A 10,864-nucleotide genomic window follows, 5' to 3' on the forward strand; every position below is an offset into this window, starting at 1 on the left:
TATAAGAAAAACCCTAAAAACTCTTTTTCCTTTACCTTTGTACTATAAACTTAACTTAAGTACTAATTAGATCTTTTGGTGTTTAGGTTAAAATTGATCTAACAGTCGCCTCCCTTGGGTACAATCTTCGGAGTACTCACTTACTCCGTTGTAACTATATTACAGCTAGACTCATATACTTGTAGATATCGCCTCATTAATATACCTTTTACTGCACATCCACACTCTGGACATAGGTACGTCTTAAGGTAACGCCACTAGTTTATTTTAATCTTCGCATTTTGAAAGAATAATTAGGAAATTTTTAGGTTATAGATACGGTCTTTAATTTATTTAACTAACTAACTTTACTATTACTTATCTATTTTTCATAGGAACACCCTAGTGCACATTTAGAAATAGAACTATAGCTGCCATAATGAAAGGAAGCCGATCAATAGGAGAGTGGATTATATGTGGTCAGACGACGAATTAGATTACAATGCTGATATTTATGAAGAAGGAGTATATGAAGACTAGGAAATACAGGAGAACCAATGATTACTAATGCTTGAATTAAGTCAACTCCGAGGAGAAACCCCTGTTCTTTCCCAATACAATAATGACCATATTAGTATACCATCATAAAGGTACCAAGAGGTGATAAGTATGGAGTTAAGCAAAGAAGAGAATGTCACTATAGATGCTTGTGAAGAAGAACTCTTAGGCTATTATCAATCTTAGCAGAGAGAAGAATATTTAAACAAATTAAACGTAACTGTAGAAAGAGAATATATAAAGCTAGTGGGTAAATGGCCAATGAACCGAATAATCAGACCAACATGGAACTCATTGTCCCAAAAATCTTGGGTTCTACCAATATGGCCGAAACACAAGAGTAGTATAACAAAGAAAAACCAATAGAGATAATGATAATATGATTGATCCAATGGAAGAGTGTCTGTGGATTTAGGAATTCCTAGAGCAAAAAAAAGAGATACTAGTAGTCTCAGTTGATGAACTTGCATTGACTATCCTTTGCATGACCTGAGTCTTGAACCAGACACCCCAGAGATTTGACGACCTAGGAATTTTTTGGATGCTAAAAAGAATTGGGAAAATATATATAGACAGGACCAATGATCCTATTACAAAGCTCAATCAAACTGGACACCTGATGAGCATAAGCCTTGAGCTACAGGCATCACAGAATGTTCAAATATTGCAGGATCCACGTTAGAAAGCTATCTCTAAACAAATAGAGGAATTCAAAAGACTACAAATGGACGAATTTAAAAGTCTGCAGAGTTTGAATCTGAGAGACTTAGTGCAAAATCCCTTGCTAGCCTCTTTATTAACATCTGTGACAATCATCACCTCAAGTACACCTGAAAAGCTATTATGGATCGATGAGATGAGCAGAGACCTAATAAACAACAAGTATGAACCACACTTTTCAACCTTTTTACGAAACAAGAACGCTAAGCATAGGCTAAAGCGGCTATATGGCTTCTCAAATAATTAATAGCTATGATTTACAGAAAAACTATCAGTCGTTCAGGCGGACCGGAAAGGCAAGTTTAGGGAAAGAGACAATCGCAGACGAGTAGAATGACATGATGACTGTTGGACTAATATAGATAGAAACAGTTTATAGGGAGCACCTCAGTGTACATTGACCGAGCTAACAGATGAATCCAACAACAAAACCTAACATTTTTTTTTTTACATAAAGGCTATTACGAACTGTAAAAATTGTCTATTTTGCTAACCAATCTATTAAAATTTTGCAGGTAGGATTTAAACTTGCTTGAAGCACTCTGAACATAGGAAATTTTGGGAAACGATATTAACATCGTGACACAGACATTTCGTGTCACAATATCGTGGGCAGTAATGCAGAATTTCAAAAATCAACTCAATGTCACGACATGGAAGAAATTGTCTCAGAATTTCAAAACTGCAGGGTGTGTGGCAACATGAGCAAACTGCCAGGGATGTTGAAACACAGAACCCCTGTGTCGCGACATCGCTGCAATTTTTTGTAGGGTCAACCTAACACAATTGTGCAACCCAAAATTTTAACCCTTGAAAGACTTGGATTTTTACCCCAAAATTAATAGTTTTAAATATAAAAACACCATATTAACACAACCTAACCTAATTTTCATACCCCAACTCTTCCAAAACCTCTCTAAAACCTCTATTATTCAAATCCCTCTTTTCTACCAAAAACCTAGGGTTTCAATCCTTCATTCCCTATCCTAAAGGTTACATTGGAGAGGAACATCATCAACCAACCAAAGTGGAGGCACATACGGCTTCAAAAGATTGAGGTTAAAGTATTCTCAACTCTATTTTACTATTCCATAGATTATTGTTCATATTTCTGCTAGAAACTTTGTTTTTAGAGAATGCCTCCTAGAAAAAGTAAGAAAACTACAGTCCAAAATACTCCGATATTTTTGGCCCTTGAAAAATTTAAGAATTTAGAAACAAAAAAGTATTTTCTTGAGTTATAGGGTAGGCCTTTAATCTAGGAACAAGGGTTTGAACTTTCAATGATTTTGTGTAATGAAATTTGAACTTTGGTTAGATACCATAGTTGGGAGAGATTCTGCATCACTCTCAAGGAAACTACGATGGTCTCGGTAGTACAAGGATTTTACGTTTCTTTTAGAGACCAAGAAATGCGAAAAAGAATGTAACACCCCGAATTTTGGGCCTAGAAGAAATAGGTTTTGAGCAAGGGAATAGTTAGGAACTGCGCATAATTACTTAGTTGTGCAAGGAAGTGACATAAAGGAATGTCTACTTCAGTGGTTAAGTGATTTAGGAGTGTTTGGAAGCGTCTGAGAAGTCAGGGGTTCAAGCCTTGGCTTATGCAAAATTTTTATTTTAAGTGAATAAAATCCTTGGATCTAGATAGTAGGTTATTAAATTATTGTGGTTAAAATATGTCACAAAAATAACTTGTGGTCTAGTGGCAAGGTGGCGTGTTGTGTAATTGTGAGGTCTAAGGTTCATGTCCTAGATTGTGCAATGGAGTATTTATTTTGCTGCTTGAGCTGTGTAGGTAGTGGGGTTGGATTGAAATACTGCTAAATAGAGTTTGAACTGGCCATAGAGATAATTGAGGAGGGATATTTGGAGAGATTTGAGGAGAGAATATTAGGATTTGGAGAGGTTGTTGTTGTGGAGTGATAATAGTAGAAAATTAAGGGATTTGGGGGTTATCAATTGAGATTTTTATTTTCTTTTCAATTATTTTTCAGTTCTTTTCCAAAATTTTAGACGTTTCAATTCTCCCAATCCCCTGCCGATTTTCTTTTTGCTGATTTTCCTTTCTCTTTTCCTCTTTTTCGTCTTTGGCACTTTCTGGTTCAGTGTGGCTCGATTACTGTTGGTGTTCTTGGTGTGAATAGGTGTTACTTGAGTGACTGATTGGAGTTTTAATTGATCAAATTTAGGTTTTGTTGGTTTTGGGAGTGTTTCGGCATCAAACCGCACCAGGTGTGTAACAACACTCTATAAACTATATCGGTGAAATGCCAAGAAGTGTGTGTAATCATACCCTCTTAACTACAAATCGGCAAAAATTGAAAAGTCAGAAATGACGGTGTTCGAGGCCTTGGGCTGAGTAGAGGCGACTGCGGACCTTCCGAGATGTTGATATCTACACTGAGGCCCCAAAATAGGTAAAATTACCAAAATACCCCTGAAGTGTAAAATAACTATTTTACCCCTAATAGATGAAAATGACTAAAATACCCCCATAGGGTAAAATGATCGAAATACCCCCATAGGGTAAAATTATCGAAATACCCCCATATGGTAAAATGATCGAAATACTCTCCTAGGGTAAAATAACCGAAATACCCTCATAGGGTAAAATGATTGAAATACCCTTATAGGGTAAAATGTCTGTTATGGCCTTATGTTATGTATGATTGGTTTGCTCTATGATATGTGTGACTATGATTGAGCATGACATTTTGCATACACGTATGATATTATGTCACGACATGTTGCATGGGGTTGGGTATATTTGGAGGAAATGTACTGTACTGTTAAGGTCGCACGGGTCGCCCAAGACGACTATGGACCTACTGTTGGCTTTACCACATATACTGTTACTGGCAGCTTTGCTGCGATATTGATACTGCCAGCTCTGCTACAATGCTATTACTGATAGCTTTGCCGCGATATTAGTGTGTTGGCTGGGTGGGTTGATTTTATCTCCACATGGTGTGTTAGTGGTACAGAGTGGTGTGTTGGCTGGATTGGGATGGGTTGCATTATTGCACTGCACTGTTACTATATTGAGTAAGGCCCACACTGATTCTGTATGGGGCTAAGGCCCACACTGTCACTGTATTGGACTAAGGCCCACACTGATTCTGTATTGGGCTAAGGCCTACACTAATTCTGTATTGGGCTAAGGCCCACACTGATTCTGTATTGGGCTAAAGCCCACACTGTTACTGTATTGGGCTAAGGACCACACTGTTACTGTATTGGGCTAAGGCCCACACTATACTGTCACTAAATAGGGCTCAGGCCCAGACTGTTACGGCATGCTGTTTTAATAAACTCACCCTTTCTTTTATTTACTTATAGGAAATCCTCGGTCATAGGCGATTTGGTGCTGTGAGGGACTCAGAGGTGGCCACACTACTACAGCAGTTTATTACTAATTTTTGTTTAAATTTAAAGTTTATGTTCGGTTTGTGCATGTAATAAGGGCCTTTTAAGTTTTCTTAAGCTTTTAATTGGGCTTTTGCTTATTTACTTTAAATTGCTAGTTTAGGGAAGACGAATTTTCAAAATAATAACTGTTTTCAAAGTCACGAACTTTAAATGATTGGAGTTTTTAAATGCTTCGGTGTTTTAAAAACAACTATTATAACAGTAGCAGATAATAAGAAAAACGTTTTAACTAGATGGTTGTTAAATAATACTAAAGCGGTTTTAAGCTTAGAAACGTTTTTTTTTCCAATAAGACAAATTTGCAAACGACACTTAAATGTGACACGCCAGATTCAACCATAACGTCTAGGCCGGGTTTGGAGTGTTACAAAGAATAAGTTGAGACTCTGTAACAGTGAGAGGTGAAGAGGTGCCAATCACCCATAGGGAGAATTGTAAATTTTACAATGTGCCTTTCTATGACAAAGACTTCCTTAGTAGCACTGATTTAGATAAATTTGAGAATATAAACATGGAAGATGTTATTAAGTACTTGACTCAAGGTAGAGGTACATAGAACTATAGGCCAGATACGGAGTTGCCCACTAATTTCAATCAAGCAATAATGTTCCCCGTTACGAAAATGTGGATGCAGTTCATCAGCACTAGAATTGTGCCCACTTTAAATGTTTCTAATGTGAATACTTTTTGAGATATTTTGTTATATGGCATTTTGCAACGCAAGTTGGTTTGTGTGGGCAAATGGATTTACCGAGAACTGAGGCAGTGCACGCATAGCCAAAATGCAAGAATCTTCTTTCCTCACTTGGTGGTTGAATTGTGTTGACATGTAGGAGTTCAAATTTGTAAGAATGAATAATTCATGAAACCAACGAAGAGCATAATTGGATATTCGTTGTACACCTAATATGTCGAGCTTCAAAGGAAACAAATCATGAATTGGAATCAAAGAAGGAAGGAAAAGATGAATGACCCAATCTCACTTAAGCGAAAGGGGAAGACAACAGTTAGAAGATGAACCATTAGGAGTATGGAGGAAAAGCTTGATGGGATGATTCGGTGGATGCAGGAAATAGAACCAATACTCCAAGAATTTACAAAAAAGAATAGGTTATGCACTCTGAATTATCCTCAAGACATGTTTAGCCCAAAACTAACTCATAAGTATGAGGGGGCTAATCTTGAGGAGGAAGGTGCCACCTAGGAGTATCCTGGTACGGAAGCTAAATATGAAGTGGCATTCTAGCCAGAATTTTCTACACCTAAGTGGCTTGTTATCTGGAGCCCAACCCACCATGTGCTTTCAACAGTTGGGAGTTCTCACCTAAAATATGTCAATTGAAAGGGAAAGGAATTGATGGAAATGAGACGTGGTAGCTGTCGTTTACGTCTGCCAAATTAAATCCGCTTACTTAACCAACATTAACTGGTAATATAGGGTAAATTGGGAATCGTCCCACGAAGAAGCTTGCAATAAATCTATTTGAAGTGATTTAAAATTAAAGTAATGTAAAATGCATGCGAGGAAGGAGAAAAATGGAGGGGGGAATTTATGTTTTACGATTGCTAAAAATAATCTAAAGTAGCAAATAAGCTTTAGCTTGAATTGAGAATGCTGAAAAATTATCAAGGAAAATAAATGCCTAGTTATTGACGCCTTAATCCACCCAGCACAAACCCTTTGCAGCCTTAAATTATTCTAATAAGCCAAATCAGCAGCAAGGCTAAAAACAAATCACTTACGAAGCGACTTCTTATCCCTAGTAAATTGTTCAATTAGAGAACGTTCATAATTGAAACCTACCTTTAATTATCTTCGTGTCAACTTATTAAAGGTTTTTTAGAGTTTTAGAGACTTCGCCTGGCATTAACCAAAGAAAATCCACTAGCGGCTTCTGAAATTAAATCCGAAGTTGTCTTAATTAGCTGCGGCCAATTAATCATCACTAATTCTAAGCTTAATTAAGAAAATCTATTTCTCAATTTGCACTTAAATGATTATAAGAAAAATTCCCAAATTAAATAGGTGATCAATCCAATTGACTTAGAAAAATTCCTTGGGAGATAAAAACAAACAACTCAAGAATGCCGAATTCGATTTTAGAACAAAATAAATATTCAAATCACTTGTGCTCGGTTTCATAAGTGTCTAACTAAGCTTAAGCAAATTAGCCGCTCATAGCAAGTAAAGCAAAACAAGAATCAATTTAAACAACATGAATTACAAACTGAATCTTGGGAAAGGAAGTCGTCGGGTTTCCCTTCTCTTAATTAGCTGAAATTATTAGCTGCTACTCCAGCTACTTGATCAGGTTTTTGCTGGTCCAATTTTTGAAATTCTGCTTGCTTGAGTCACGCCTTTCTGCTCTGTTCTCTCTACTTTTTTCTCTGTTTTCCACACACCCTTTTTCAGCTGCTGGTCATCTCTATTTATGGGATAATAACCTCCAACAATTTAAATTTAAATTTGATCTTATCCCCATTTTCCTAGCTGAACCCGCCGCATAAAATTAGCTCCAGCCTACTGGAGTTTTATTTTCAATTAAATTCTTCAAGGCTGAGTTAATTCCTTGATTCAATTGGAGTCGGCCACCGCTAGCAAGAAGGAAATTTGGAGATTTAAAAATAATTCTCTTGCTGATTTTGTCGCATATTCGGCCTGCTGTATATCCAATTGGACTGAATTTTCTTCTTTGTCTCATTGTCAATTTAATTTCTTTAAAACCAGCATCTGACCATCCTCTTCCAGCAGCTTAATTTATGCGATTGTAATTCTAAATTGAGCCCATGTGGTTGTCCAAATGTCCCTCACCTGCACATGACATAAGATTGACGTTAAATTGCCAAATTGGAATGAAAATAAATTATCACGGTATGGAACGTACTTAATGTAATTTAGGTTGATTTAAAATTTAATTAATCAAAGATTAATCAACAATTTAGAAAATTTAGTCGAGTAAATTAAGCTAAAAATTGAACTTAACAAGATGAGCACCACATTGGGATGGTGTGGAGGAAGATTAAACCATTTTATAATTTTGTTTTTATAAGACTTGTACTAATTTTTGGATACTTTTGATTTAGACTGTGTATGAGTAGGATAAATAGTATATTTTTAGTTATATGGCATTTTGTTATAGTTTTGTATGTAGGAACTCGACACGAAGGAGGCACAAACATTTCAAGCTTAACACGATCAAAAGTGGAAACACTCACCATTTTACTTAAATTCGTAGGAGAGATAATGATCAATTGGGTAACTTCTTTCCTTATCTTTTTATGGGCAACATATTGTAAATAGAAAAATATATAGGAGTTTTCCTACGTAAATTATTACCATTTTATTTAAATTCGTTGTTAAAATTAAGTAATTGTTTAATAAATTACTGAAATATGAGAAAATATGAATTTAGGACATAGAAATGATTAAAATGTGATTTTATGCTTTATTATATAGTTTTCATGCAATAAATGGCTTATTTTATATAATTTGAATATATTAATTTTTTGAGACATAAAGTGGGCCATGTATGACTAAATTAAATAATAAAATATAAAATTATATTTAATAACTCATTTTTAAATATTTCATTAATAAATTTGGGTTTTAATTAATTAATTAAATCGGATAAATTTTATTCTTTGGTCCTCTAACTTGTTGCTTTATTCTCGACCGGTTTGATGGCTTTTTCGGATTACGAAACCGTCCAAATTGGAGACCAAGCCAACCCAAAATTTGCCAGCTCATGGCTGTCCATAAACCACTCTTTGGTTTAATTACAGAAGGTCCTTGAAGAGTTGAAGAAATTAGAGATTTACCTGAAGATTTGCATTTGACCGAGTCTTAGTCCTGGGTTGTTGTGGCACTCAAATTGACCAAAAATGAAGAAAAAATCAGCTTAATTTGCTTGATTTATGGCCGGCCACCCATGGAAGATTCTTCAAAGGATGAAAACTCCTATTTTTAGTAAACTATCTCCCTCTCATCACCTATAAATAAGACCTTCTCATTCATTCCTCAAGCATCCCACAATTATTCTTCAATCATCACTCAAGCATCATTCTCTCCTAGCCTTTTCCATTCTAACGCCTAGCATCATCACCTCATAGAGATTTTAGCAATTAAGCCTCTTAAAGAACCATTAGTCGGTCACCTTGGAGAACCATCAGCAAAGGAGCAAAGCAAAGGAACGAAGGAATCTCGTCAGTCAGAGTCTTAGGTGACAACCACTCTGAATTGGGTTTAATATTTCTTTTCTTTAATTTAATTTAAAGATGTTTGCTATGTGTTCTTTGTTCTTGTTTACAACAATGTTAGCTTAATTTTATTTAAGCTAGGATGATTTCTTTGATTAAATAATATTTATTTGATTCATGCTTATAATGTTTGTGCCTCAATCGATCATGTTTTTAATTAAAATCAAGTCTGTATTTCGTTCATACGTGATTGAAATGAACCTAAATTACCTGAGCGATCCTAACCAGACGACAGCTAATGGACGCATAATTGAAATGTGCATGCTCAATTTAGATCCTAACTCGATTAAATTGTAGGTTGCATAACAACTCTAACCAAGCTCTGTTATCTACATAGTTTTTAGATTTGTGTGATTAAATTGTTTCAAACCTAACATGTCCCTGTTACTTCACACGAATGCTAAAAAACCCTTAGTAAATAAGGATCAGTAAAATGCGTATTTACTAAGTAAATGATTCCGAAAGGACCAATGTGGTTTCCAAATTCATGAAAGATCGAGGTTCCATGGAATGTTTTTTCGAATGTTATTAAGCATGTTGATGATAAATTGAGTTTAATTAAAGTAATTGTCCTAGTTTATTTATGTTATAATTGTTGCAAATTGTTTTTAATTTACTAAAATCTATTTCATTCATATAGTTTGCATGCTTAGGATAATTTGCATTAGGGATCATTGGATTTAGTTTAATATATTTTAATCACCACTTCTCAACTATATTGTGTTTTTATTTACCAAATTGTTAATATAATTTTACAAATGAAGTGACTCAGCACAAATACAATCCCTATGGAGACGATAACTCGTTACTTACTTATTACTTGATAACGACTGTGTACACTTACACAAACCTACGCATTACAAGTTTTTGGTGCCGTTGCCGGGGATTGTCAACTATTGCCACAATTATTTTTCGTGAAATTATATATTTCCAATTTGATTTATTTCTAACATTACTAACTTATTCTTTTTAATTTTTATGATTGTCTTCTCAGGTGTTTATGAGCATAGATCAAATTATAGATTTACTCCTTGTAGACCTTAAAATTGAGCAAACTTTCAGACAAAGAAGACGTCAACAAATAGCTGAAAGACAAGTCGAGATGGACCTTGGAAATCAGAATCAAGACCAAGGTAATGAAGTCGACCATGTAGGAAATCCAATCCTCATTGCCGATGATAGGGATCGATGCATCAGACAATATGCTGTGCCAGTTTTCAGTGAGTTAAACCCAGGAATTAGAAGGCTAGATATTGAGGCAACCTAGTTTAAGTTGAAACCAGTGATGTTTCAAATGCTAAAAACGGTGGGCCAATTTATTGGAATGCCCACGGAAGATCCACTTCTCCACCTTCGATTATTTATGGAGGTGAGTGATTCATTCAAGATAGTCGGTGTGACTAAAGACGAACTGAGGTTGAAGTTGTTTCCATACTCGTTGCGAGATCGAGCACGAGCATGACTCCATTCATTACCACCAAGTTCCATATCTACATGGCAAGAATTATTAGAGAGATTTTTGGTTAAGTATTTCCCACCTAGCAAAAACGCTAAGTTAAGGAACGAGATCACAACTTTCCAACAATTGGATGATAAGTCTTTGTATGAGGCTTGAGAGTGGTTTAAGGAGTTACTTCGTAAGTGTCCTCATCATGGGATTCCTCATTGTATCCAGTTGCAGACATTCTATAAGGGTCTCAATGCACATACAAGATTGATGGTAGATGGTTCCACGAATGGTACAATTTTGTCTAAGTCTTATAATGAGGCTTATGAGATCATAGTGAGGATTACGTGTAATAACTATCAATGGCCAACAAATCGAATAGCTTCAAGAAGACATGTAGCCGGAATTCATGAGTTTGACTCTCTCACTTCGTTATCAGCTCAGGTATCGTCTATTTCATCTATGTTAAAA

The 10,864-nt window shown here is 35.6% G+C and overlaps 1 non-coding gene across 1 annotated transcript; it reads right to left on the reverse strand.

The window, feature by feature from the left end:
• Window positions 1–10,498: 10,498 nt before the first annotated feature.
• On the reverse strand, window positions 10,499–10,605 carry LOC121218796 (small nucleolar RNA R71). The gene has a single exon (XR_005915273.1). It is a non-coding gene; the product is annotated as a small nucleolar RNA R71 (small nucleolar RNA).
• Between the last annotated feature and the right edge of the window lie 259 nt (window positions 10,606–10,864).

The sequence above is a fragment of the Gossypium hirsutum genome, chromosome D06 (assembly GCF_007990345.1).
Source record: "Gossypium hirsutum isolate 1008001.06 chromosome D06, Gossypium_hirsutum_v2.1, whole genome shotgun sequence".
Taxonomy (NCBI): domain Eukaryota; kingdom Viridiplantae; phylum Streptophyta; class Magnoliopsida; order Malvales; family Malvaceae; genus Gossypium; species Gossypium hirsutum.